Source organism: Aulonocara sp. 'chitande type north' Nkhata Bay, linkage group LG23 (genome assembly GCF_057382095.1).
Source record: "Aulonocara sp. 'chitande type north' Nkhata Bay isolate Kocher_YH1m ecotype deep benthic linkage group LG23, A_spYH_male_GT1.1, whole genome shotgun sequence".
Taxonomy (NCBI): Eukaryota; Metazoa; Chordata; class Actinopteri; order Cichliformes; family Cichlidae; genus Aulonocara; species Aulonocara sp. 'chitande type north' Nkhata Bay.
The window spans coordinates 442,917-469,953 of NC_141365.1; the positions used below are offsets into that span (position 1 = coordinate 442,917).

At 41.4% G+C, this 27,037-nt stretch overlaps 1 long non-coding RNA gene across 1 annotated transcript; it reads right to left on the reverse strand.

Moving 5' to 3' along the window:
- Nucleotides 1-12,153: 12,153 nt before the first annotated feature.
- Nucleotides 12,154-23,739, reverse strand: LOC147300779 (uncharacterized). Its single transcript, XR_015127205.1, has 2 exons — nt 19,230-23,739; nt 12,154-19,101 (listed from the first exon to the last, which is right to left on the reverse strand). It is a non-coding gene; the product is annotated as an uncharacterized LOC147300779 (long non-coding RNA).
- Nucleotides 23,740-27,037: the final 3,298 nt, after the last annotated feature.

Genomic DNA, 27,037 nt, shown 5'->3' on the forward strand with positions numbered 1-27,037 from the left:
AACCCTAACCCTAACCCTAACCCCCTAACCCTAACCCTAACCCTAACCTAATTAACCAAAACCCTTAAAAAATGAGCCCCAACCCATATTCTGGCCCTAACCCTAACCACTCCATTGATCTGGCCCTAACCCTAACCTAATTAACCTTAATCTGGCCCCAACCCTATTCCTTACTTTAGCCCCAACCCACGTGACAAACCCTAACCACTTAATGTTCTGGCCTTAACCCTAATTAATTGGGTTCATAATTCATAATTAAATATTTTTTGATTTGGCCCTAACCCTAATTACTGGATAAAAATTACTTACAATTAATTAAAAACACTCAATTCATGACTTACAACAAAATACTACATACACAATAATAAAAAAAATAAAAAAATACAGTAGACATGGTTAAATGTGGTTAAAAAATTGTTTCTACGATTATAAATTATTTACATGGTTAAAAAGTTAAAATCTTTCTAAAAATATGTTTTTGCCAGTGAGGAGTGATTAAAAAATACATTTGTAAAAATTCTATTCGAAAAATTAAAAGCGAAAGGGTAAAAACACTAATTTGGCTTTCTAAAACTAAATTCAAACTGGAAAAAAGAGGGAGGGTATAAATAGAAGGGGATGGCACTCGCTGCTCATTTCATTCCAAACTACCGGACAGAGCAGACCTCTGAGAGCAAGCCTGTTTCCCATTTATTTTAGTGTGTGCCTGGCCTGAAGAAGACCTTCACAGGTCGAAACGTTGCCACATAGGCACACAAATTCATATTCATTTGGCCTATTGTAATTTGATTTCTTTTTTCTTTAATAACTAAAAGGTTTTTTTCAAAACCAATTCATTTTTTAATTTTATTTCTTTAAAAATTTAAGTTAAAAATTACATATTTAAGTTAAAGCTTTAAAAATTTACTTTACAAAATTTAATTTAAAATTTGGTAGAAAAACCAATTAAAAAAACACTCGCCTCCATCCAACTCACCATGGTTGGATGGACTTCTGACTGGACCCTGGTGCGCCATGGCGGACGCCGTGGACAATCCAAGGTCCAGGCCCCTTACCGAGGGATGGCCCGTGCACCGCCCGCCTCCAATTGGAGGAGGGGCCCAAACACTCATCCTAACCGGCCTGCGCCTCCCTTCGGTACCTCAGCTAGATATCTGGGACCTCAATCACGGTCCTACGCTTCAGTGACCCGACACGGAACTTTTGGTTCAGTTGCCGGACCTCAGCGCTTGAACCAAGGCCGTCAACGGCAACCCACGGACCCAAAATTTGCCAAGTTGGTCAGACAACTTCATTCGGTCATCAAAGTGGTCCACCATTTACAGAACGTTTCCCAGGAACCAGGGAAACCTGAACCTGTCATGATCTCTCGCATGGTCGAGACCCTGTCCACCATGATTAAGCCTGCATGCCCCAATCGAACAACAAGGGACTTGATTGACGGCAATGCCAGGAATTGGGGACATACCACACTCATCATTCTTGAGGATCATTACACAACCATATTGGAAGACGTTTTGTCAGAACTCAGTGGGACTCTGCCATCTGACTGGCAAACGGCCTTTGAGGTGGCCACCAGATGGGCAAAGAAAAACTTGCCCCGAATCACCCAGGAGGTGATCGACCATGCGGAGGCATTGGTCGCAACATGTACCGAGGTGGAAATGGACCTCGAAACGCAACTAACACCAGTTCCTCTGGACACGGGACAACGGTCAGTAGACGTACATGAACCACCACAACGGGCACGCCCACAGAAACGACCACAAGTGCGTCCTCCACGGGCTAACTTTGTCACCATCGATGCCCCACATGTCCAGAAAAACCGGACAGTGGCAACTATGACTGGTGATGTGTCTGAGGGGACACCAGAGCCCCCCCAAGATGGACAGGCTGAACCAAGTGTTCAGGCTGCCCCACTCATGGAACATAGCGACCCCAGGCCCGAAAGACAGGGGAGGAGGGCCCGTCGGGGGGTAGTGGTACAGGATGACAGTTTTGACTTTGACATAGTGGCCATGGAGGGGGAGATAGACGGACTGGGTGCCACTTGTGCACAACGTCCATTGCCACAGTTTGAGCCCCTGGATGGGGAGGAGGGCAATAGGCTAGGCGGCACTCCTCCATTGGTCCCCGCTGTCGCTGGCACACGTCCCCAACCGGGAAACCGAGATAGCATTCAGGTGTCGGCGATGGTGCACCTGGACCCCACTGCGCACCAGGATTCGCCTGACCTGGAGTGGAGTCCATTGTTTGATAGAATAGAAGATGGCTCAGGGGAGGTGACGAGTACCCCACTGCAGTTCAAAAACAAAGTCACGCGACACATTAACACTGATAGGAAAATGGTCGACTGGACCTTGAGTGTCAACAAAAAATGGTTGATTGTAGGGGATTCGAACCTCGCCCGGATTCCCCCATTCACAATCCGTGACCTTCAGGTAGATAGTTATCCTGGGGGTAATTTCAGACACGCACAAGCCTTTATCTCGGCCGCAACATCCCAAGTGACAGTGGAAAAGGTGGTCCTCGCATTTGGGATCAACTGTAGGTTGCAGAAACCGAAACAGACTGCCATCAAACAGATGCAGGCGGCAGTAAGGGCAGCCAAACGGAAGTTCCCTTACTCTGAGATATGGGTTCCGGTCATCAACTTCTCCACTCTCTTGTCCAGTGAGGAGCGGACCAATCTCCGGATCTTGAATGGACACATTGAACGGAATATGCCATTCATTCCAGCCTTGGACTACAACCACTTCCGCACCGAAAGTGATTGTGTGCACTGGACTAGGGATACGGGCCGGGCAATGTTGGATCATTGGGCGACTTATTTAAACTTGAACCCCCGTTAAGCCCCTTACAGGACGGGAATGAGGGAGTAATGCCCCTTCTCTCCCAAAATGTGATGGTCTTAGCCAAAAACTTTACCTTGTCGGACACGCAAAAGTCTCTCCTAAACAGGGGGTTGACCTTTGTTCCGACGATGGACTTTAATTGGAATCAGAGAACTAAATTTGAATTTGACATGCAAAATTACCACCGGAGACTCAAATTGGCTGCATACTTCAGGAATTCGACAAAACAGCATAAGGTCTCATTTCCCATGGCTAAATCTCATTGGACACCACCTGCAGAGAAGCTGCCGCCAGAAATCAATTTCTTGGTTAAAAAAGATCAAAAGGATTTTAATAAACACTTTAAAAACTATACAGAGAAACCGAATTTGTTACCAGAAGAACAAGACGCATTACAACAATTGATGAAAAATACGCACATAGTGATCAAACCCGCGGATAAGGGCAGTGTGGTGGTGATCCTCGATCGGGATCAGTACATAAGGGAAGTCGATCGCCAATTAAGTGATAAAATATATTACACCAAATTAAAAGAACCAATTTATTTAAAAACTGTTCCTGAAGTTCATAGGATAATTGATGATTTGTACAATAAAAAATACATTAATAACAGACAACGACAATATTTGAAGGGTGATTGTGAACCCCGGCCACGTCGATTTTACATCCTGCCCAAGATTCATAAGGATCCAATAAAGTGGACAGTGCCCTTCGAAATTCCTCCGGGTAGACCCATCGTCTCTGATTGCGGAAGCGAGACATATCAGACCGCCAAATTTATTGATTACTTTTTGACTCCACTGTCGATGAAGCATCCGGCATACCTCAAAGACACATATCATTTCATCAGCATAATTCATGGATTAAAAATTCCAGTGGAGTCCTTCTTTTTCACCATAGACATAGACAGTCTATACACGAATATAGACATCAGGTCAGGACTGTCTACTGTCGAAAATGTGTTCTTGGAGTATCCAGATCCGGACAGACCGGACACGGAATTGTTACAGCTTCTAGAAATCAATTTGACCAAAAACGATTTTGAGTTTAATGGGGAGTATTTCTTACAAATTAAAGGCACGGCCATGGGCAAAACTTTTGCCCCGGCCTACGCAAACATCTTTATGGCGGACTGGGAGGGGAAAGCCCTAGACAAGTGCCATAAGAAACCTCTCCATTATCTCAGATATCTCGATGATATCTTTGGAATTTGGACTTATTCAAAAGAGGATTTTGCAGATTTTATCCAAATTTTAGATGCCCATGATCCGTCAATTCGGGTAAAGTACGAAATAGGTGAAAGATCTATCCATTTTCTGGATACGACGGTGTATAAAGGGGAATCCTTCAATTCGGACCAGAAATTGGACATCAAAGTTTATTTTAAAGACACTGATACACATGCATTATTATTTAAAAACAGTTTCCATCCGAAACACATCTATAGAGGATTAGTGAAGTCACAATTAATGAGATTTAAAAGGATTTGCACGAAGGACAAGGACTTTCGGGAAGCTGTAACCATTCTCTTTAGGGCTCTAAGGAGCAGGGGTTACTCAAGGCCCTTTTTGAGAGAATGTCTTAAAACCTTCCAGGTCTCTAAACAAAGGGAACAGAAGAACATTATTCCATTAGTCACTGATTTTGCAACTATGACTGGAAGGTTTCATCACAAATTTAAGAACAATTACCAATTGATCATCAAAAATTCGGGTCTATTGCAGGATTATTCGGTTATTTCGGCATATAGGAGACATCAAAATTTGAAAGACATTCTGGTAAGAGCAAGATTACCATCTGTACAAGCATTTCAGAAAAGGAATACCCTTTCGGGAATGTTTGTGAGACTCAAATTTGTGCGAAATAGGGTGAAAAAGACTATTTTTGAAATCAAACAAGTTTTTTCACCGCACACAACCAATTGCATTTATCTCATATTTTGTGCGAGATGCGGTAAGCAATACATTGGACAAACCAAAAATTCAATCCTTCTTAGAATGACCCAACATAGATTTAATGTGAGAAACCAAAAGAATGTTCACATTCCGTTAGTTCATCATTTTGTTTTGCATGGCTTACAATCAGTCAGAGTGTCGGGAATCCAAAGCAACTCTTCCTGGACGGAAGTAGAGAGAAAGAAATTAGAAAGGCGTTGGATCTATTGGCTAGATACCAAACAGCCTCATGGATTAAATATTAAAAGCAATTGAAATCTGAAGGTAAATTAAGCCCCACCCAAACACTGAATCCTAACCCTAACCAATTTGGCCCTAATCCCACCCACTTGAATGCTAATTTGTCCCAAAACCCTTAAAAAATGAGCCCCAACCCATATTCTGGCCCTAACCCTAACCACTCCATTAATCTGGCCCTAACCCTAACCTAATTAACCAAAACCCTTAAAAAATGAGCCCCAACCCATATTCTGGCCCTAACCCTAACCACTCCATTGATCTGGCCCTAACCCTAACCTAATTAACCTTAATCTGGCCCCAACCCTATTCCTTACTTTAGCCCCAACCCACGTGACAAACCCTAACCACTTAATGTTCTGGCCTTAACCCTAATTAATTGGGTTCATAATTCATAATTAAATATTTTTTGATTTGGCCCTAACCCTAATTACTGGATAAAAATTACTTACAATTAATTAAAAACACTCAATTCATGACTTACAACAAAATACTACATACACAATAATAAAAAAAATAAAAAAATACAGTAGACATGGTTAAATGTGGTTAAAAAATTGTTTCTACGATTATAAATTATTTACATGGTTAAAAAGTTAAAATCTTTCTAAAAATATGTTTTTGCCAGTGAGGAGTGATTAAAAAATACATTTGTAAAAATTCTATTCGAAAAATTAAAAGCGAAAGGGTAAAAACACTAATTTGGCTTTCTAAAACTAAATTCAAACTGGAAAAAAGAGGGAGGGTATAAATAGAAGGGGATGGCACTCGCTGCTCATTTCATTCCAAACTACCGGACAGAGCAGACCTCTGAGAGCAAGCCTGTTTCCCATTTATTTTAGTGTGTGCCTGGCCTGAAGAAGACCTTCACAGGTCGAAACGTTGCCACATAGGCACACAAATTCATATTCATTTGGCCTATTGTAATTTGATTTCTTTTTTCTTTAATAACTAAAAGGTTTTTTTCAAAACCAATTCATTTTTTAATTTTATTTCTTTAAAAATTTAAGTTAAAAATTACATATTTAAGTTAAAGCTTTAAAAATTTACTTTACAAAATTTAATTTAAAATTTGGTAGAAAAACCAATTAAAAAAACACTCGCCTCCATCCAACTCACCATGGTTGGATGGACTTCTGACTGGACCCTGGTGCGCCATGGCGGACGCCGTGGACAATCCAAGGTCCAGGCCCCTTACCGAGGGATGGCCCGTGCACCGCCCGCCTCCAATTGGAGGAGGGGCCCAAACACTCATCCTAACCCTAACCCCCCTAACCCCTAACCCTAACCCTAACCCTAACCCCCTAACCCTAACCCTAACCCTAACCCTAACCAGGGGGGGGTCTAATTCAACTTAGAAAAAATGAAAAAACCTAAAAAAAGAGAGAAAGAGAAAAAACCTAAATAAAGAGAAGGGAAAAAGGAAAAATACTTACCTGAAAAAAACCTAAATAAAGGAAAAAATACTTACCTGAAAAAAACCTATAAAAAGGAAGAAAGCAAATTATCTGGGCTAGTCTGAAGAAGGCACAACGAAGCCGAAACGTCGCGACAGCCCACTAGCTATTTAACCCAAGATGGGTAATTTTTGGAACCACCGGGCAGGGTCTCCACCTCCCGGCAAGAACCCTCGGCCCCCACGATGGACAGTGCACGCCAGGCTCATTGTTGGCCTGTTTTCCTCTACTCCTAACTCAGCCCGTGCCTCGTGGGGGTGGGAGATGCCCCTGCCTGGTTCAAGACCCTAACCCTAACCAGGGGGGGGTCTAATTCAACTTAGAAAAAATGAAAAAACCTAAAAAAAGAGAGAAAGAGAAAAAACCTAAATAAAGAGAAGGGAAAAAGGAAAAATACTTACCTGAAAAAAACCTAAATAAAGGAAAAAATACTTACCTGAAAAAAACCTATAAAAAGGAAGAAAGCAAATTATCTGGGCTAGTCTGAAGAAGGCACAACGAAGCCGAAACGTCGCGACAGCCCACTAGCTATTTAACCCAAGATGGGTAATTTTTGGAACCACCGGGCAGGGTCTCCACCTCCCGGCAAGAACCCTCGGCCCCCACGATGGACAGTGCACGCCAGGCTCATTGTTGGCCTGTTTTCCTCTACTCCTAACTCAGCCCGTGCCTCGTGGGGGTGGGAGATGCCCCTGCCTGGTTCAAGACCCTAACCCTAACCAGGGGGGGGTCTAATTCAACTTAGAAAAAATGAAAAAACCTAAAAAAAGAGAGAAAGAGAAAAAACCTAAATAAAGAGAAGGGAAAAAGGAAAAATACTTACCTGAAAAAAACCTAAATAAAGGAAAAAATACTTACCTGAAAAAAACCTATAAAAAGGAAGAAAGCAAATTATCTGGGCTAGTCTGAAGAAGGCACAACGAAGCCGAAACGTCGCGACAGCCCACTAGCTATTTAACCCAAGATGGGTAATTTTTGGAACCACCGGGCAGGGTCTCCACCTCCCGGCAAGAACCCTCGGCCCCCACGATGGACAGTGCACGCCAGGCTCATTGTTGGCCTGTTTTCCTCTACTCCTAACTCAGCCCGTGCCTCGTGGGGGTGGGAGATGCCCCTGCCTGGTTCAAGACCCTAACCCTAACCAGGGGGGGGTCTAATTCAACTTAGAAAAAATGAAAAAACCTAAAAAAAGAGAGAAAGAGAAAAAACCTAAATAAAGAGAAGGGAAAAAGGAAAAATACTTACCTGAAAAAAACCTAAATAAAGGAAAAAATACTTACCTGAAAAAAACCTATAAAAAGGAAGAAAGCAAATTATCTGGGCTAGTCTGAAGAAGGCACAACGAAGCCGAAACGTCGCGACAGCCCACTAGCTATTTAACCCAAGATGGGTAATTTTTGGAACCACCGGGCAGGGTCTCCACCTCCCGGCAAGAACCCTCGGCCCCCACGATGGACAGTGCACGCCAGGCTCATTGTTGGCCTGTTTTCCTCTACTCCTAACCCTAACCCTAACCCCTAACCCTAACCCTAACCCAAGAGTGGGAGGAGCTAAGAAAGAGTATAAAAGCCAAGAGAGGCACAGACAAGACAGAAGTCAAACAGACACAAGAGAACACACATTGGGCCAGCCTGAAGAAGGCACAGAAATGCCGAAACGTCGCGAGGGCCCAATGATGTACAATGCGCATACACCCAAGATGGGTAATTTTTTGAAACAGGGCAGGGGTATCACCACCCGGCCCCATCGATGGCCCGTGCACCTCAGGCTACCAGCTTGCTGGTGGCCTGATTCTTTTCTAACACCTAACCAGCCAGTGCCTCGTGGGGTTGGGGATGCCCCTGCCCAAACCCAAGACCCTAACCCTAACCAGGGGGGTCCCCTAAAACACAAAGAGAAAGAAACAAAGTCACGTAAAAAACCAAGTAGGAAATAAGGAAAGGACATAAAAGGAAGGGGGTGCCAAAATCATAAATATGAATAAAGATCAAAGGACGGGATGTCAAAACAGCAGGGGGTGCCATGAAAAATAATAATAAGAAAAGTAGACAAAGAGAAAGTCACGAAAAAACAAACAGAGAAAGAAAAGTAAGAAACAAAGATAAAGAGATGAAAAGTAAGGGAAAACATAAGTATAGTAAGACAAGAAAGTCACGTAAAGAAAAACAGTAAGAAAAGCAGTAAGTAAGACAAGAAAGTCACGTAAAGAGAAAAAACAGAAAGAAAAACAAGTAAGACAAAGAAGTCACGTAAAGAGAAAAACAGTAAGAAAAACAAGTAAGACAAAGAAGTCACATAAAGAGAAAAACAGTAAGACAAGAAAGTCACGTAAAGAGGAAAAACAGAAAGAAAAACAAGTAAGACAAAGAAGTCACGTAAAGAGAAAAAACAGAAAGAAAAACAAGTAAGACAAAGAAGTCACATAAAGAGAAAAACAGTAAGACAAGAAAGTCACGTAAAGAGAAAAACAGAAAGAAAAACAAGTAAGAATTTTTAAGAAACACAAGTTGGAAACCCAAGAGTGGGAGGAGCTAAGAAAGAGTATAAAAGCCAAGAGAGGCACAGACAAGACAGAAGTCAAACAGACACAAGAGAACACACATTGGGCCAGCCTGAAGAAGGCACAGAAATGCCGAAACGTCGCGAGGGCCCAATGATGTACAATGCGCATACACCCAAGATGGGTAATTTTTTGAAACAGGGCAGGGGTATCACCACCCGGCCCCATCGATGGCCCGTGCACCTCAGGCTACCAGCTTGCTGGTGGCCTGATTCTTTTCTAACACCTAACCAGCCAGTGCCTCGTGGGGTTGGGGATGCCCCTGCCCAAACCCAAGACCCTAACCCTAACCAGGGGGGTCCCCTAAAACACAAAGAGAAAGAAACAAAGTCACGTAAAAAACCAAGTAGGAAATAAGGAAAGGACATAAAAGGAAGGGGGTGCCAAAATCATAAATATGAATAAAGATCAAAGGACGGGATGTCAAAACAGCAGGGGGTGCCATGAAAAATAATAATAAGAAAAGTAGACAAAGAGAAAGTCACGAAAAAACAAACAGAGAAAGAAAAGTAAGAAACAAAGATAAAGAGATGAAAAGTAAGGGAAAACATAAGTATAGTAAGACAAGAAAGTCACGTAAAGAAAAACAGTAAGAAAAGCAGTAAGTAAGACAAGAAAGTCACGTAAAGAGAAAAAACAGAAAGAAAAACAAGTAAGACAAAGAAGTCACGTAAAGAGAAAAACAGTAAGAAAAACAAGTAAGACAAAGAAGTCACATAAAGAGAAAAACAGTAAGACAAGAAAGTCACGTAAAGAGGAAAAACAGAAAGAAAAACAAGTAAGACAAAGAAGTCACGTAAAGAGAAAAAACAGAAAGAAAAACAAGTAAGACAAAGAAGTCACATAAAGAGAAAAACAGTAAGACAAGAAAGTCACGTAAAGAGAAAAACAGAAAGAAAAACAAGTAAGAATTTTTAAGAAACACAAGTTGGAAACCCAAGAGTGGGAGGAGCTAAGAAAGAGTATAAAAGCCAAGAGAGGCACAGACAAGACAGAAGTCAAACAGACACAAGAGAACACACATTGGGCCAGCCTGAAGAAGGCACAGAAATGCCGAAACGTCGCGAGGGCCCAATGATGTACAATGCGCATACACCCAAGATGGGTAATTTTTTGAAACAGGGCAGGGGTATCACCACCCGGCCCCATCGATGGCCCGTGCACCTCAGGCTACCAGCTTGCTGGTGGCCTGATTCTTTTCTAACACCTAACCAGCCAGTGCCTCGTGGGGTTGGGGATGCCCCTGCCCAAACCCAAGACCCTAACCCTAACCAGGGGGGTCCCCTAAAACACAAAGAGAAAGAAACAAAGTCACGTAAAAAACCAAGTAGGAAATAAGGAAAGGACATAAAAGGAAGGGGGTGCCAAAATCATAAATATGAATAAAGATCAAAGGACGGGATGTCAAAACAGCAGGGGGTGCCATGAAAAATAATAATAAGAAAAGTAGACAAAGAGAAAGTCACGAAAAAACAAACAGAGAAAGAAAAGTAAGAAACAAAGATAAAGAGATGAAAAGTAAGGGAAAACATAAGTATAGTAAGACAAGAAAGTCACGTAAAGAAAAACAGTAAGAAAAGCAGTAAGTAAGACAAGAAAGTCACGTAAAGAGAAAAAACAGAAAGAAAAACAAGTAAGACAAAGAAGTCACGTAAAGAGAAAAACAGTAAGAAAAACAAGTAAGACAAAGAAGTCACATAAAGAGAAAAACAGTAAGACAAGAAAGTCACGTAAAGAGGAAAAACAGAAAGAAAAACAAGTAAGACAAAGAAGTCACGTAAAGAGAAAAAACAGAAAGAAAAACAAGTAAGACAAAGAAGTCACATAAAGAGAAAAACAGTAAGACAAGAAAGTCACGTAAAGAGAAAAACAGAAAGAAAAACAAGTAAGAATTTTTAAGAAACACAAGTTGGAAACCCAAGAGTGGGAGGAGCTAAGAAAGAGTATAAAAGCCAAGAGAGGCACAGACAAGACAGAAGTCAAACAGACACAAGAGAACACACATTGGGCCAGCCTGAAGAAGGCACAGAAATGCCGAAACGTCGCGAGGGCCCAATGATGTACAATGCGCATACACCCAAGATGGGTAATTTTTTGAAACAGGGCAGGGGTATCACCACCCGGCCCCATCGATGGCCCGTGCACCTCAGGCTACCAGCTTGCTGGTGGCCTGATTCTTTTCTAACACCTAACCAGCCAGTGCCTCGTGGGGTTGGGGATGCCCCTGCCCAAACCCAAGACCCTAACCCTAACCAGGGGGGTCCCCTAAAACACAAAGAGAAAGAAACAAAGTCACGTAAAAAACCAAGTAGGAAATAAGGAAAGGACATAAAAGGAAGGGGGTGCCAAAATCATAAATATGAATAAAGATCAAAGGACGGGATGTCAAAACAGCAGGGGGTGCCATGAAAAATAATAATAAGAAAAGTAGACAAAGAGAAAGTCACGAAAAAACAAACAGAGAAAGAAAAGTAAGAAACAAAGATAAAGAGATGAAAAGTAAGGGAAAACATAAGTATAGTAAGACAAGAAAGTCACGTAAAGAAAAACAGTAAGAAAAGCAGTAAGTAAGACAAGAAAGTCACGTAAAGAGAAAAAACAGAAAGAAAAACAAGTAAGACAAAGAAGTCACGTAAAGAGAAAAACAGTAAGAAAAACAAGTAAGACAAAGAAGTCACATAAAGAGAAAAACAGTAAGACAAGAAAGTCACGTAAAGAGGAAAAACAGAAAGAAAAACAAGTAAGACAAAGAAGTCACGTAAAGAGAAAAAACAGAAAGAAAAACAAGTAAGACAAAGAAGTCACATAAAGAGAAAAACAGTAAGACAAGAAAGTCACGTAAAGAGAAAAACAGAAAGAAAAACAAGTAAGAATTTTTAAGAAACACAAGTTGGAAACCCAAGAGTGGGAGGAGCTAAGAAAGAGTATAAAAGCCAAGAGAGTGAAGGATATAAAAAAACAACAACAGCAATAGAATAATATTAAACACAAAGTGAACCCGTCTTCCTTCATTAAATAGGTTCTTTTAGATGTTAAGGAGGAATTGACTTAACCAGGCTGGCGGAGAATGAAGACAACCGGACACCTGCTGCAGATGGGGAATCAGTGAACTTTTATTGATACAGAGACAAGCTCTCAAAACAGCTCACATCAAGAGATTCCAAATATTTGCTGTGAGGATGGGTATATATTCTCTAAAACTTACAGGAGGGGGTTGTGAGGCAAGTGCTGCATTAGCAGAAAAACAACTCCATAAAAGGAAAGCGGCCTTGGGTGTTCTAGTCTCTTCGCTTCTTATCGCTCTCAAGGCCAAAGTCGTGAGCACACATTTTTATTACACAGTTGCACAGTAACTTTAAAGCTGAACAATATTTAAAGCTGAATAATGTTTGATTCAGATTATATTTTCTTCAAATCCCCCTTTTGACCCATCTTAAATGGGTCAACACACAAAAATAAGTAACATTCAAAGGAACACAGAGACGTGTCGAAGCCTGGCTCGAAAAACTCCTCGGGTCTTTTCATTTGTCTTTATCTGTCATTGCAGATGAGGAGAAAAGAGTCCAGGCACCACCCTGCCCAGGGGTCGGCTGCAAGCAGTCTCGGTTCCCGATGAAAGCAGTAACAGCTGTCCTGCACACACGGATACAACGAGTTAGTGCAACCAGGGTAGTGACACAAAATTAACAGTTGCTGTAACCTAGCAACCAAAAAACATAAGTAATGATAAAAATGTGGAGAGTACAGAGTATACTATAATAATGAGAGATATAAACGTGAAAATGTGAAAGAATAAATCAACCGTAAAATAAACTCAGAACGGTAACTGCTAAGGACATTCAAAAGTGAATATGGTAAAACTGGAGAGGAAGTGGTGGGCAAGACCCTAGGGGCTACATTTGTCAGATTGGGACTGTCAGAAGGGGGCGAAGCTTTTGAACTTTAAGGTGTCAGAAGTGTCGAGGGCCCTTCACAGATCAGGATTATGCCAATGGGAATGAGACCCAGGGCCAGGAAGCAAACAAAGACGCAACATCTTTGCCTGCCTGTCATTTCAGGGGGAAAGGGCCAAGACATGTTTACTTAGCTTGGATGTCGTCTAATAGAGGATGATGGGGCACAGAAAGGTGGTCCAGTTCCCCCCACCTCGCCAAGGGCGTGTTCTAGGAGTTAAAGAGCAACAACCTGCAAGCTGTACCAAAAAATCTTCATAGTCCCACCGGAAAATCATAAGAGTAATAAACGATTCAGCTCAACAGACAAGTATCATGTTCAGGTTTCTCCAATCATTAAATCACTATTATTGCCACAATTTGCTTTATTCACCCTTTGGGCAATGAGAGAGAGAGCCCCTAATGGCCAGTTAGTGGGCTCTAGGTCAAACTGTCCCCAAATTTGTTATCTGTTATTATTACTTGTTGTCATGTCACTTGTCTGTTTTCTACTGCACCCCTCTCACCAAAGCAAAGCAAACATTAGCAGCACATTGACCGTAGTCAGACATCCTCATTCCATAGGTGCTATAAAACATTTCCTGTAAAAGAATCACAGTTTTCAAGACAGGGTGTGTCTCCCCCAACACTCTCACCAGAATACAGTGTAATAGCATCCCCAACTCCTAACCCATAAACACCGTTTCTTCACACATCCGCCCAGAAATCCTGTAATAGAAAAACATTAAAACTGTAACCCTGTAGGGAAGAAAATGTAAATGGTAACGCTGCGCAGTTACCTCTGTAAGCAACACAAGACACAAAAATGGCATTTACAGGTTCACTCATCCTCGAATATTTTGTCATCCTTCTACTCCTGTAAAAGAAACCCACATAAATTCATCCACCCTTTTATCCTATCTAGGTGGAGGTGGTTAACCTTGAGTCATGGTCAAGTCTTGTCATCTCTTACCAGTCAGTCCGTTTGTTTTTATTCCCAGTCTTTCATCCATTCATCCGTTCTTTGCTGATAGTGAAACCTGTCGTCGCATCTAGTTTCCACACTCAGCAAAATGACGTCATCTCAAAAAGAAACAAGAACTTGAGTTTGGATTACCTCGCTGAATCCTTTTTTAAACAGGGACTCTCGTTTCTAATTGTCCCCACAAGTGTTTCCTCCAGAACCCATTTCAATGCGGAGAAACTCACTTACAACAATTTTCTCGCCGACGTGTAATGCTTGTAATTTCCGATGTGCAGATCTGCTTAAAGAAAAGATTCACAAACAAAAATCAGTAAACATAAAACAAAATAAAATGAAAAATAACAAAAACAAAATGCAGACGCCCGGGTCTTAGGACTTGTCACTGAATATTCTTCCCATCAATAAAAATACCAACCTAAACCTACACAGAGTCAAATCAACACCACCTCAACCTTTTCATATTCATAAACCTATATGTTTTGCGTTCGTGAAACAAAATTGAACCATTAAGTAAGTTGAGCTCTTGAAATGTTTTAATTCTCTTAATTCTGCCAGTTTATTTCAACACTTATTCAATGACTTTTATTCAACTGCTACTTGGTCACTCGACTTTTACCTGTTCAAATTGCCTAGGGTTCAACAAAGTCTAGATCCCCGTTTTCATGAAACTTGAACGGTGTACGATGATTTACTTACAGTAATTTAGAATCATCACTCAACCTAGCTCTACTACTGGCACTGCGTGACTTTTCTCACACTGGAAACCAGAATTTAGTACAGAACTTTAATGCCTCAGGCAATCGCGTTCAAGGGCTGCCCCCCCTTCTCTTCTTCTTTGTCCGTGTGTTCCTCCTTTATTAAATCTCCATCACAATGACGTGGCGCTCTGAAATAAAACTCACACTGTTAATTCCTCGTTTTCACTCTGCACCACTGCTCAGAGTGTTTTCTTTTCTTTTTAGTGTAGAGTAAACAATTAAGTCGAGGCCTTAAGCCCCAGATATCTTGCACGGGCATCATTTTCATAACCAAACCGCTCCGGACTCTGCTCCCCAGACCACACAAATGCCCTCTGGGCTTATTATTATAGCAAATTCTGTATTTGACTTTGTTGTGTGCAGCATTGAGCCTTTGTCAGTAAAGCATTCTTCATTGCAGCAGCTGGAGCATTGTGTGTCACTTCTTAGTAAATTAAATCAACATTTTGATTTTAGTGCATGGGTATGTATCAGTTTTTACTCCCTCAACAAGTGCATAAGTGTTCATGTGTGTGTTTCCCTTCATTCTAAGTAGGCGCATGCAGAAGTGTGTGTTCGTGTGTTGGTATATGTTTGTGTTCATCACCTTCCTGTTCTGTAGTTTAGGTAAACCAGCGGCCTGACGCATGGCCTAGGGTCCTCCCCTCCTCTTTGGGTCTGTTTATGTTGTCCTTACTTTGCTCCACGGCCTTCTGCAGCTCTGCTGTTCGGCTCTTCTCAGAGGTCAGCATCCTTCTGCTCACCGTCCCTTTTCCTCCGGGCTTAATGCGCGTCTCGTCACAGCTCTGTCAGCTGACGCAGCCTGGGAATTTCCCCCGTGTAGTGAAACGGGCTTTAGGTTTAGTGCTCTCCGTCTCTGCTGCATGAGATCACTCTTTTGCAGCACTGTTGACATCCTCAAGTTGTTGTTGTGAGTCCAGCTGCTGTGGCCTTCAGGGGTCAAAGGGTCAAAGATGGTCGCGGAGAGGGCAACGATGGTAGAGGGGAGGGTAGGAGTCCAGGTCAGCTTCGGCTCTCAGAAAAAACAAAAACAAAACAAAACAGGCGAACAGGAAAATGATGTTGTGTTGGCTGTGCTGTGTTGGCTGTGTTATCCCGAGAGGGGAGAAACAAGAGATCTCGTCTCCCCCCTTTTTTGTTTTTGTTTTTTTTTTTTTTTTTTTCACCATATAATCAACTCATAACCCCTCAAGTTGACAGGACAACACAGGTACGTGTTAAAATTCTTAAGATCCTGTTTAGAAACCTAAAAAGGAATTTCCTATCATTCAGTAGTCATTTGTCTTAAACAATCAACAAAAACATGTCCCAAGTCGACCCTTTTAACCACTAAATTTGTCGTGTCCTCACTTAATCCTCAGACCAGTGTCTTTGTCTTTTGACGTTACGTTGTTGTCCTGCAACCCAAAGCGTTTAATTGTCAGTAATGTATAAACTATATCATTTAAAAACAGGTGTATGTTAAGTGTCGCTACTTTAACCTTGCATGTACGTGCACATGTATGTAAGCTGTTTCTTCATTGCATGTATGGGTGCGTCTGTATATGGGTTACTTTAACTTTTTCTCAAACGAGGCATGTCTCTAACACGCACATGTGTCTGTTCCTCACCCTTCTCATATCTTTCTCTGGTTGTGTGTGGTTTTATTTGTTTCAGTGATTTACCAGGAACATCTTTTCCTTTTCTCCATGTCTTCCGCCAGAGGTTAACACTGGTGAGATTCAGGGACACAGCACCCAGAGCAGTTCAGCGAGAAAAACCCGCCTCAAACTACATTCTCTCTTTTTTGTTTTACCGGGAGGGGTGAGGACAACTCTGGTGTCCAGCCGTGAATTTTAGCCAAAGCTTGGCCTGTCTTCTGCTGCCGTACTCAGGCTTCCAGGTTAAGAAAAAACACCTGTATGAAGACACTAAACATACATTTAGTATTTGTATAAACATAACTGCCTAAATCATTGAACTCTTGAGGAGGGTGTATTTCAGAATCAGAATCAAAATCAAAAACTTTATTGTCATTGTCATGAGACCGACGACATTAAGAATGGTCCCCGATCATTGCATCATCCCTAGTAATATCAAATATAAAAAAACAATAAAATTCAATCAATAAAATAGATAGAATACTTAAAATACTAAGTATTCCCACCGTCATGCTTCAGACCGTGCATAGATTAACACAAGAGTGGCATGGTGGACATTTTTGTAGTATTCAGATGTGTTATTGCAGTTGGATAACAGCTGTGTTTGAGTCTATTAGTCCTTGCTCTGATTGCCCTGTACCGTCTGCCTTAGGGCAACAGTTCGAACAGGGAGTGGCCAGGATGTGAGGTGTCTTTTATGATGTTTTGGGCCTTTTTAAAACAGCGGGCGTTGTTTGACTCTTTACTAACTTTAAAACCCCACCATAACAATTTCTCACTGACAAACTTCTATGCATCCATTTAAACATGCGAAGCCAGCACAAAATCACACACATACCCCTACAGCAAAGCTTTAACATAACCACAATGCAACTCCTCCCTTAAACGGGAGAAATCACCCTGAATCAACCAACTCTATATAAAACGTCAAACAAAGATAAACCACAAACATTTCTACACTTCTGTGTCTTCCACGCAGCACAATAGGCAGAAAAACACCGATTACTCACAGTCTACAACAAAAGAAAAACCTGCTCTTTTCACAACTCTCACAGCTAAAGTCAAAACTCTTACCCAGTGCCTCTGAAATAATAAAAAAATCACCAAATACTCGATTACTCTTTCCACTCGCTCCCTCTCACTCCCTTCTTCCTCATACAGCATACACGCTCGCTCCCGCGGACCCGCTCGGCCCCGCGGGCTCACTCGGCCCCCACCTTTTTCTCTCACAGAGACAGAGAGAGAGAGACCCTTTTCCTTTTTTTTTTTTTTTTACTTCGGTCTATCTGCACAGAGTTTACCTCATCTCTTTCCTTCTATGGGCATGCACACTTCCTGTCTCACACACACAGCCCCTCTCTCAGAGAGAGCAGAAAAGAGTTTTTCCTTTTTTTCAACACTCAGGAGAAATTCAACAGACAGTTTATACCACTATTTTACACTTTATTTACACACACCGGTAATTTATGTTCTATTTACACACGGGCCCGCATAGACATATGCCAGAAGAGGTTACCCCTAACTTTTTGACTAATTTAAAAGCACCTATAGCCCAGGCCTAGCCTTGCTGATCAATACATACCTCGGGAACGCCCTCCCAATGTGCTAAGAATAACACCGGGACCCCAACCATCATCATTAGTTTCTCGATCTAATTCTCCATCCATTTTACTGTCAATGGAGGAGTGTTCTTTTATTGCTTTTAAAGGAGAATTTGGGCCAGCTGGGTTTCTGCCTCTGTTAGGCACTAATCAGCTGGGGCGCTGCTTTAAAGGTGAGTCAGCACTGAAATATCCCTTCAGGTGTTACCAAGCTTCTACCAAACCGGAGTCTGGCGGGTAACCTTGCCTAGAGCTTCCTGATAGGGGTGCTAGTTGGTTGTCACCTTGTTCACACGTCTCATTCACACTTCATACATTACCTGCAGTCACTCATTACCCTCCTTATGTATGTAATAAATGTGTAAAAAAATTCTATGTGTGGTGTATTATTTTAACCAAAAGAGGAACCTAGTTCCTTTAATTGTGTAATCTGTGAACAACGGAGAACCAAACTGTCCTGCCCAGTGTTCCACAGCAAGCATTCAGCGTGTATTTATGTGTGTCCAATATCAAACAGAACATCAAAACATTTAAAACACTAAAATCATCGGGGTTTTAAGAAGAGATCCGTTTTCTCCTATTGATCAAAGGGACCCCTCCTATGGACTCCAACCAGTACTTCTCTTTTTTAAGTTTTAGAGGATCTTTTCTAATAAAGTCCTCTGGGCCTTCCTAACCCTTCTGTAGTTTAGAGAATATTACTAAAAAATATTCTCAAGGCCTTTAACCTTTTAATTTGTTTAGAAAGGCGTTACTAATAAACCCTTTCAAGGTCCCAGACCTGCTGAGGTATGTATCCGACACCGGAGAGCAAACCCGTCGGCTGCAACCGTGGTCAGACCTCAGTTCACTCTTATCTTTATTCACTTATTCACTTATTTCTTATTCACTTATCTCTTATTCACTTGTCTGATTCTCAACAAGCCTTAAGTAAGCCAGACAATTTTGGTTATGAATTACTAGGAGTTTGGACACTAAGTATTTTTATAATGTTCAATATAGCAGAAATAAAAGGTCTGCTTACCTTGTTTTTTGTGTGTACACAGCTTTTGTCCAAACTCCGTTCACTCAGACCACGGCCGATGTCCTCCCTCCCGTTCCAGTTTGACCTGGAGCGGATCCTGTTCGTGACGCCAATTGAAGGATATAAAAAAACAACAACAGCAATAGAATAATATTAAACACAAAGTGAACCCGTCTTCCTTCATTAAATAGGTTCTTTTAGATGTTAAGGAGGAATTGACTTAACCAGGCTGGCGGAGAATGAAGACAACCGGACACCTGCTGCAGATGGGGAATCAGTGAACTTTTATTGATACAGAGACAAGCTCTCAAAACAGCTCACATCAAGAGATTCCAAATATTTGCTGTGAGGATGGGTATATATTCTCTAAAACTTACAGGAGGGGGTTGTGAGGCAAGTGCTGCATTAGCAGAAAAACAACTCCATAAAAGGAAAGCGGCCTTGGGTGTTCTAGTCTCTTCGCTTCTTATCGCTCTCAAGGCCAAAGTCGTGAGCACACATTTTTATTACACAGTTGCACAGTAACTTTAAAGCTGAACAATATTTAAAGCTGAATAATGTTTGATTCAGATTATATTTTCTTCAAGAGGCACAGACAAGACAGAAGTCAAACAGACACAAGAGAACACACATTGGGCCAGCCTGAAGAAGGCACAGAAATGCCGAAACGTCGCGAGGGCCCAATGATGTACAATGCGCATACACCCAAGATGGGTAATTTTTTGAAACAGGGCAGGGGTATCACCACCCGGCCCCATCGATGGCCCGTGCACCTCAGGCTACCAGCTTGCTGGTGGCCTGATTCTTTTCTAACACCTAACCAGCCAGTGCCTCGTGGGGTTGGGGATGCCCCTGCCCAAACCCAAGACCCTAACCCTAACCAGGGGGGTCCCCTAAAACACAAAGAGAAAGAAACAAAGTCACGTAAAAAACCAAGTAGGAAATAAGGAAAGGACATAAAAGGAAGGGGGTGCCAAAATCATAAATATGAATAAAGATCAAAGGACGGGATGTCAAAACAGCAGGGGGTGCCATGAAAAATAATAATAAGAAAAGTAGACAAAGAGAAAGTCACGAAAAAACAAACAGAGAAAGAAAAGTAAGAAACAAAGATAAAGAGATGAAAAGTAAGGGAAAACATAAGTATAGTAAGACAAGAAAGTCACGTAAAGAAAAACAGTAAGAAAAGCAGTAAGTAAGACAAGAAAGTCACGTAAAGAGAAAAAACAGAAAGAAAAACAAGTAAGACAAAGAAGTCACGTAAAGAGAAAAACAGTAAGAAAAACAAGTAAGACAAAGAAGTCACATAAAGAGAAAAACAGTAAGACAAGAAAGTCACGTAAAGAGGAAAAACAGAAAGAAAAACAAGTAAGACAAAGAAGTCACGTAAAGAGAAAAAACAGAAAGAAAAACAAGTAAGACAAAGAAGTCACATAAAGAGAAAAACAGTAAGACAAGAAAGTCACGTAAAGAGAAAAACAGAAAGAAAAACAAGTAAGAATTTTTAAGAAACACAAGTTGGAAACCCAAGAGTGGGAGGAGCTAAGAAAGAGTATAAAAGCCAAGAGAGGCACAGACAAGACAGAAGTCAAACAGACACAAGAGAACACACATTGGGCCAGCCTGAAGAAGGCACAGAAATGCCGAAACGTCGCGAGGGCCCAATGATGTACAATGCGCATACACCCAAGATGGGTAATTTTTTGAAACAGGGCAGGGGTATCACCACCCGGCCCCATCGATGGCCCGTGCACCTCAGGCTACCAGCTTGCTGGTGGCCTGATTCTTTTCTAACACCTAACCAGCCAGTGCCTCGTGGGGTTGGGGATGCCCCTGCCCAAACCCAAGACCCTAACCCTAACCAGGGGGGTCCCCTAAAACACAAAGAGAAAGAAACAAAGTCACGTAAAAAACCAAGTAGGAAATAAGGAAAGGACATAAAAGGAAGGGGGTGCCAAAATCATAAATATGAATAAAGATCAAAGGACGGGATGTCAAAACAGCAGGGGGTGCCATGAAAAATAATAATAAGAAAAGTAGACAAAGAGAAAGTCACGAAAAAACAAACAGAGAAAGAAAAGTAAGAAACAAAGATAAAGAGATGAAAAGTAAGGGAAAACATAAGTATAGTAAGACAAGAAAGTCACGTAAAGAAAAACAGTAAGAAAAGCAGTAAGTAAGACAAGAAAGTCACGTAAAGAGAAAAAACAGAAAGAAAAACAAGTAAGACAAAGAAGTCACGTAAAGAGAAAAACAGTAAGAAAAACAAGTAAGACAAAGAAGTCACATAAAGAGAAAAACAGTAAGACAAGAAAGTCACGTAAAGAGGAAAAACAGAAAGAAAAACAAGTAAGACAAAGAAGTCACGTAAAGAGAAAAAACAGAAAGAAAAACAAGTAAGACAAAGAAGTCACATAAAGAGAAAAACAGTAAGACAAGAAAGTCACGTAAAGAGAAAAACAGAAAGAAAAACAAGTAAGAATTTTTAAGAAACACAAGTTGGAAACCCAAGAGTGGGAGGAGCTAAGAAAGAGTATAAAAGCCAAGAGAGGCACAGACAAGACAGAAGTCAAACAGACACAAGAGAACACACATTGGGCCAGCCTGAAGAAGGCACAGAAATGCCGAAACGTCGCGAGGGCCCAATGATGTACAATGCGCATACACCCAAGATGGGTAATTTTTTGAAACAGGGCAGGGGTATCACCACCCGGCCCCATCGATGGCCCGTGCACCTCAGGCTACCAGCTTGCTGGTGGCCTGATTCTTTTCTAACACCTAACCAGCCAGTGCCTCGTGGGGTTGGGGATGCCCCTGCCCAAACCCAAGACCCTAACCCTAACCAGGGGGGTCCCCTAAAACACAAAGAGAAAGAAACAAAGTCACGTAAAAAACCAAGTAGGAAATAAGGAAAGGACATAAAAGGAAGGGGGTGCCAAAATCATAAATATGAATAAAGATCAAAGGACGGGATGTCAAAACAGCAGGGGGTGCCATGAAAAATAATAATAAGAAAAGTAGACAAAGAGAAAGTCACGAAAAAACAAACAGAGAAAGAAAAGTAAGAAACAAAGATAAAGAGATGAAAAGTAAGGGAAAACATAAGTATAGTAAGACAAGAAAGTCACGTAAAGAAAAACAGTAAGAAAAGCAGTAAGTAAGACAAGAAAGTCACGTAAAGAGAAAAAACAGAAAGAAAAACAAGTAAGACAAAGAAGTCACGTAAAGAGAAAAACAGTAAGAAAAACAAGTAAGACAAAGAAGTCACATAAAGAGAAAAACAGTAAGACAAGAAAGTCACGTAAAGAGGAAAAACAGAAAGAAAAACAAGTAAGACAAAGAAGTCACGTAAAGAGAAAAAACAGAAAGAAAAACAAGTAAGACAAAGAAGTCACATAAAGAGAAAAACAGTAAGACAAGAAAGTCACGTAAAGAGAAAAACAGAAAGAAAAACAAGTAAGAATTTTTAAGAAACACAAGTTGGAAACCCAAGAGTGGGAGGAGCTAAGAAAGAGTATAAAAGCCAAGAGAGGCACAGACAAGACAGAAGTCAAACAGACACAAGAGAACACACATTGGGCCAGCCTGAAGAAGGCACAGAAATGCCGAAACGTCGCGAGGGCCCAATGATGTACAATGCGCATACACCCAAGATGGGTAATTTTTTGAAACAGGGCAGGGGTATCACCACCCGGCCCCATCGATGGCCCGTGCACCTCAGGCTACCAGCTTGCTGGTGGCCTGATTCTTTTCTAACACCTAACCAGCCAGTGCCTCGTGGGGTTGGGGATGCCCCTGCCCAAACCCAAGACCCTAACCCTAACCAGGGGGGTCCCCTAAAACACAAAGAGAAAGAAACAAAGTCACGTAAAAAACCAAGTAGGAAATAAGGAAAGGACATAAAAGGAAGGGGGTGCCAAAATCATAAATATGAATAAAGATCAAAGGACGGGATGTCAAAACAGCAGGGGGTGCCATGAAAAATAATAATAAGAAAAGTAGACAAAGAGAAAGTCACGAAAAAACAAACAGAGAAAGAAAAGTAAGAAACAAAGATAAAGAGATGAAAAGTAAGGGAAAACATAAGTATAGTAAGACAAGAAAGTCACGTAAAGAAAAACAGTAAGAAAAGCAGTAAGTAAGACAAGAAAGTCACGTAAAGAGAAAAAACAGAAAGAAAAACAAGTAAGACAAAGAAGTCACGTAAAGAGAAAAACAGTAAGAAAAACAAGTAAGACAAAGAAGTCACATAAAGAGAAAAACAGTAAGACAAGAAAGTCACGTAAAGAGGAAAAACAGAAAGAAAAACAAGTAAGACAAAGAAGTCACGTAAAGAGAAAAAACAGAAAGAAAAACAAGTAAGACAAAGAAGTCACATAAAGAGAAAAACAGTAAGACAAGAAAGTCACGTAAAGAGAAAAACAGAAAGAAAAACAAGTAAGAATTTTTAAGAAACACAAGTTGGAAACCCAAGAGTGGGAGGAGCTAAGAAAGAGTATAAAAGCCAAGAGAGGCACAGACAAGACAGAAGTCAAACAGACACAAGAGAACACACATTGGGCCAGCCTGAAGAAGGCACAGAAATGCCGAAACGTCGCGAGGGCCCAATGATGTACAATGCGCATACACCCAAGATGGGTAATTTTTTGAAACAGGGCAGGGGTATCACCACCCGGCCCCATCGATGGCCCGTGCACCTCAGGCTACCAGCTTGCTGGTGGCCTGATTCTTTTCTAACACCTAACCCGATTGTGCACGTTCCCCCACCTAAAATGATGACAGAGGTCAGTAATTTGCACCAGAGGTACACTTCAACTGTGAGAGACAGAATGTGAAAAAAAAATCCATGAATCCACATGGTAGGATTTGTAAAGAATTTATTGGTAAATCAGGGTGGAAAATAAGTATTTGGTCAATAACAAAAATACAACTCAATACTTTGTAACATAACCTTTGTTGGCAATAACAGAGGTCAAACGTTTACTATAGGTCTTTACCAGGTTTGCACACACAGTAGCTGGTATTTTGGCCCATTCCTCCATGCAGATCTTCTCGAGAGCAGTGATGTTTTGGGGCTGTCGCCGAGCAACACGGACTTTCAACTCCCGCCACAGATTTTCTATGGGGTTGAGGTCTGGAGACTGGCTAGGCCACTCCAGGACTTTCAAATGCTTCTTACGGAGCCACTCCTTTGTTGCCCGGGCGGTGTGTTTTGGATCATTGTCATGTTGGAAGACCCAGCCTCGTTTCATCTTCAAAGTTCTCACTGATGGAAGGAGGTTTTGGCTCAAAATCTCACGATACATGGCCCCATTCATTCTGTCCTTAACACGGATCAGTCGTCCTGTCCCCTTGGCAGAAAAACAGCCCCATAGCATGATGTTTCCACCCCCATGCTTCACAGTAGGTATGGTGTTCTTGGGATGCAACTCAGTATTCTTCTTCCTCCAAACACGACGAGTTGAGTTTATACCAAAAAGTTCTACTTTGGTTTCATCTGACCACATGACATTCTCCCAATCCTCTGCTGTATCATCCATGTGCTCTCTGGCAAACTTCAGACGGGCCTGGACATGCACTGGCTTCAGCAGCGGAACACGTCTGGCACTGCGGGATTTGATTCCCTGCCGTTGTAGTGTGTTACTGATGGTGACCTTTGTTACTTTGGTCCCAGCTCTCTGCAGGTCATTCACCAGGTCCCCCCGTGTGGTTCTGGGATCTTTGCTCACCGTTCTCATGATCATTTTGACCCCACGGGATGAGATCTTGCGTGGAGCCCCAGATCGAGGGAGATTATCAGTGGTCTTGTATGTCTTCCATTTTCTGATGATTGCTCCCACAGTTGATTTTTTCACACCAAGCTGCTTGCCTATTGTAGATTCACTCTTCCCAGTCTGGTGCAGCTCTACAATACTTTTCCTGGTGTCCTTCGAAAGCTCTTTGGTCTTGGCCATGGCGGAGTTTGGAGTCTGACTGTTTGAGGCTGTGGACAGGTGTCTTTTATACAGATGATGAGTTCAAACAGGTGCCATTCATACAGGTAACGAGTGGGGGACAGAAAAGCTTCTTACAGAAGACGTTACAGGTCTGTGAGAGCCAGAGATTTTCCTTGTTTGAGGTGACCAAATACTTATTTTCCACCCTGATTTACGAATAAATTCTTTACAAATCCTACCATGTGGATTCATGGATTTTTCTTTTCACATTCTGTCTCTCACAGTTGAAGTGTACCTCTGGTGCAAATTACTGACCTCTGTCATCATTTTAAGTGGGGGAACTTGCACAATCGGTGGCTGACTAAATACTTTTTTGCCCCACTGTAAATAGCTGTAACTTTTGATAGAAGACTCGGATACACATGTTTATGGCTTTATCTTATAGAACTCAAGGTCTCCGTGCTGGGCAAACAGGTTTTGCAGCTGTTTGAGCTAAGATTTCCAAGTTATTCACATAATGAAAACCTATACTTTGTTTCGGTGGAGTTCCCCATTCAAATGCATGTAACAGTGAGAAACGCACTGTCTTGGCGAAAGAAAGCGTTTTTGTACAACTTCATATAAATAGCTGTAACTTTTGATAGACGACTCAGACAAACATGTTCATGGCTTTATCTTATAGAACTCAAGGTTCCCGTGCTGGGAAAACAGGTTTTGCAGCTGTTTGAGCTAAGATTTCCAAGTTATTCACATAATGAAAACCTATACTTTGTTTCGGTGGAGTTCCCCATTCAAATGCATGTAACAGTGAGAAACGCACTGTCTTGGCGAAAGAAAACGTTTTTGTACAACTTCATAGAAATAGCTGTAACTTTTGATAGAAGACTCAGACAAACATGTTTATGGCCTTATATTATAGAACTCAAGGTCTCCGTGCTGGGCAAACAGGTTTTGCAGCTGTTTGAGCTAAGATTCCCAAGTTATTCACATAATGAAAACTTATACTTTGTTTCGGTGGAGTTCCCCATTCAAATGCATGTAACAGTGAGAAACGCACTGTCTTGGTGAAAGAAAGCGTTTTTGTACAACTTCATATGAATAGCTGTAACTTTTGATAGAAGACTCGGATACACATGTTTATGGCTTTATCTTATAGAACTCAAGGTTCCCGTGCTGGGCAAACAGGTTTTGCAGCTGTTTGAGCTAAGATTTCCAAGTTATTCACATAATGAAAACCTATACTTTGTTTCGGTCGAGTTCCCCATTCAAATGCATGTAACAGTGAGAAACGCACTGTCTTGGCGAAAGAAAACGTTTTTGTACAACTTCATAGAAATAGCTGTAACTTTTGATAGAAGACTCAGACAAACATGTTTATGGCTTTATCTTATAGAACTCAAGGTCTCCGTGCTGGGCAAACAGGTTTTGCAGCTGTTTGAGCTAAGATTTCCAAGTTATTCACATAATGAAAACCTATACTTTGTTTCGGTCGAGTTCCCCATTCAAATGCATGTAACAGTGAGAAACGCACTGTCTTGGCGAAAGAAAGCGTTTTTGTACAACTTCATATAAATAGCTGTAACTTTTGATAGACGACTCAGACAAACATGTTTATGGCTTTATCTTATAGAACTCAAGGTTCCCGTGCTGGGAAAACAGGTTTTGCAGCTGTTTGAGCTAAGATTTCCAAGTTATTCACATAATGAAAACTTATACTTTGTTTCGGTGGAGTTCCCCATTCAAATGCATGTAACAGTGAGAAACGCACTGTCTTGGTGAAAGAAAGCGTTTTTGTACAACTTCATATGAATAGCTGTAACTTTTGATAGAAGACTCGGATACACATGTTTATGGCTTTATCTTATAGAACTCAAGGTTCCCGTGCTGGGCAAACAGGTTTTGCAGCTGTTTGAGCTAAGATTTCCAAGTTATTCACATAATGAAAACCTATACTTTGTTTCGGTGGAGTTCCCCATTCAAATGCATGTAACAGTGAGAAACGCACTGTCTTGGCGAAAGAAAACGTTTTTGTACAACTTCATAGAAATAGCTGTAACTTTTGATAGAAGACTCAGACAAACATGTTTATGGCTTTAT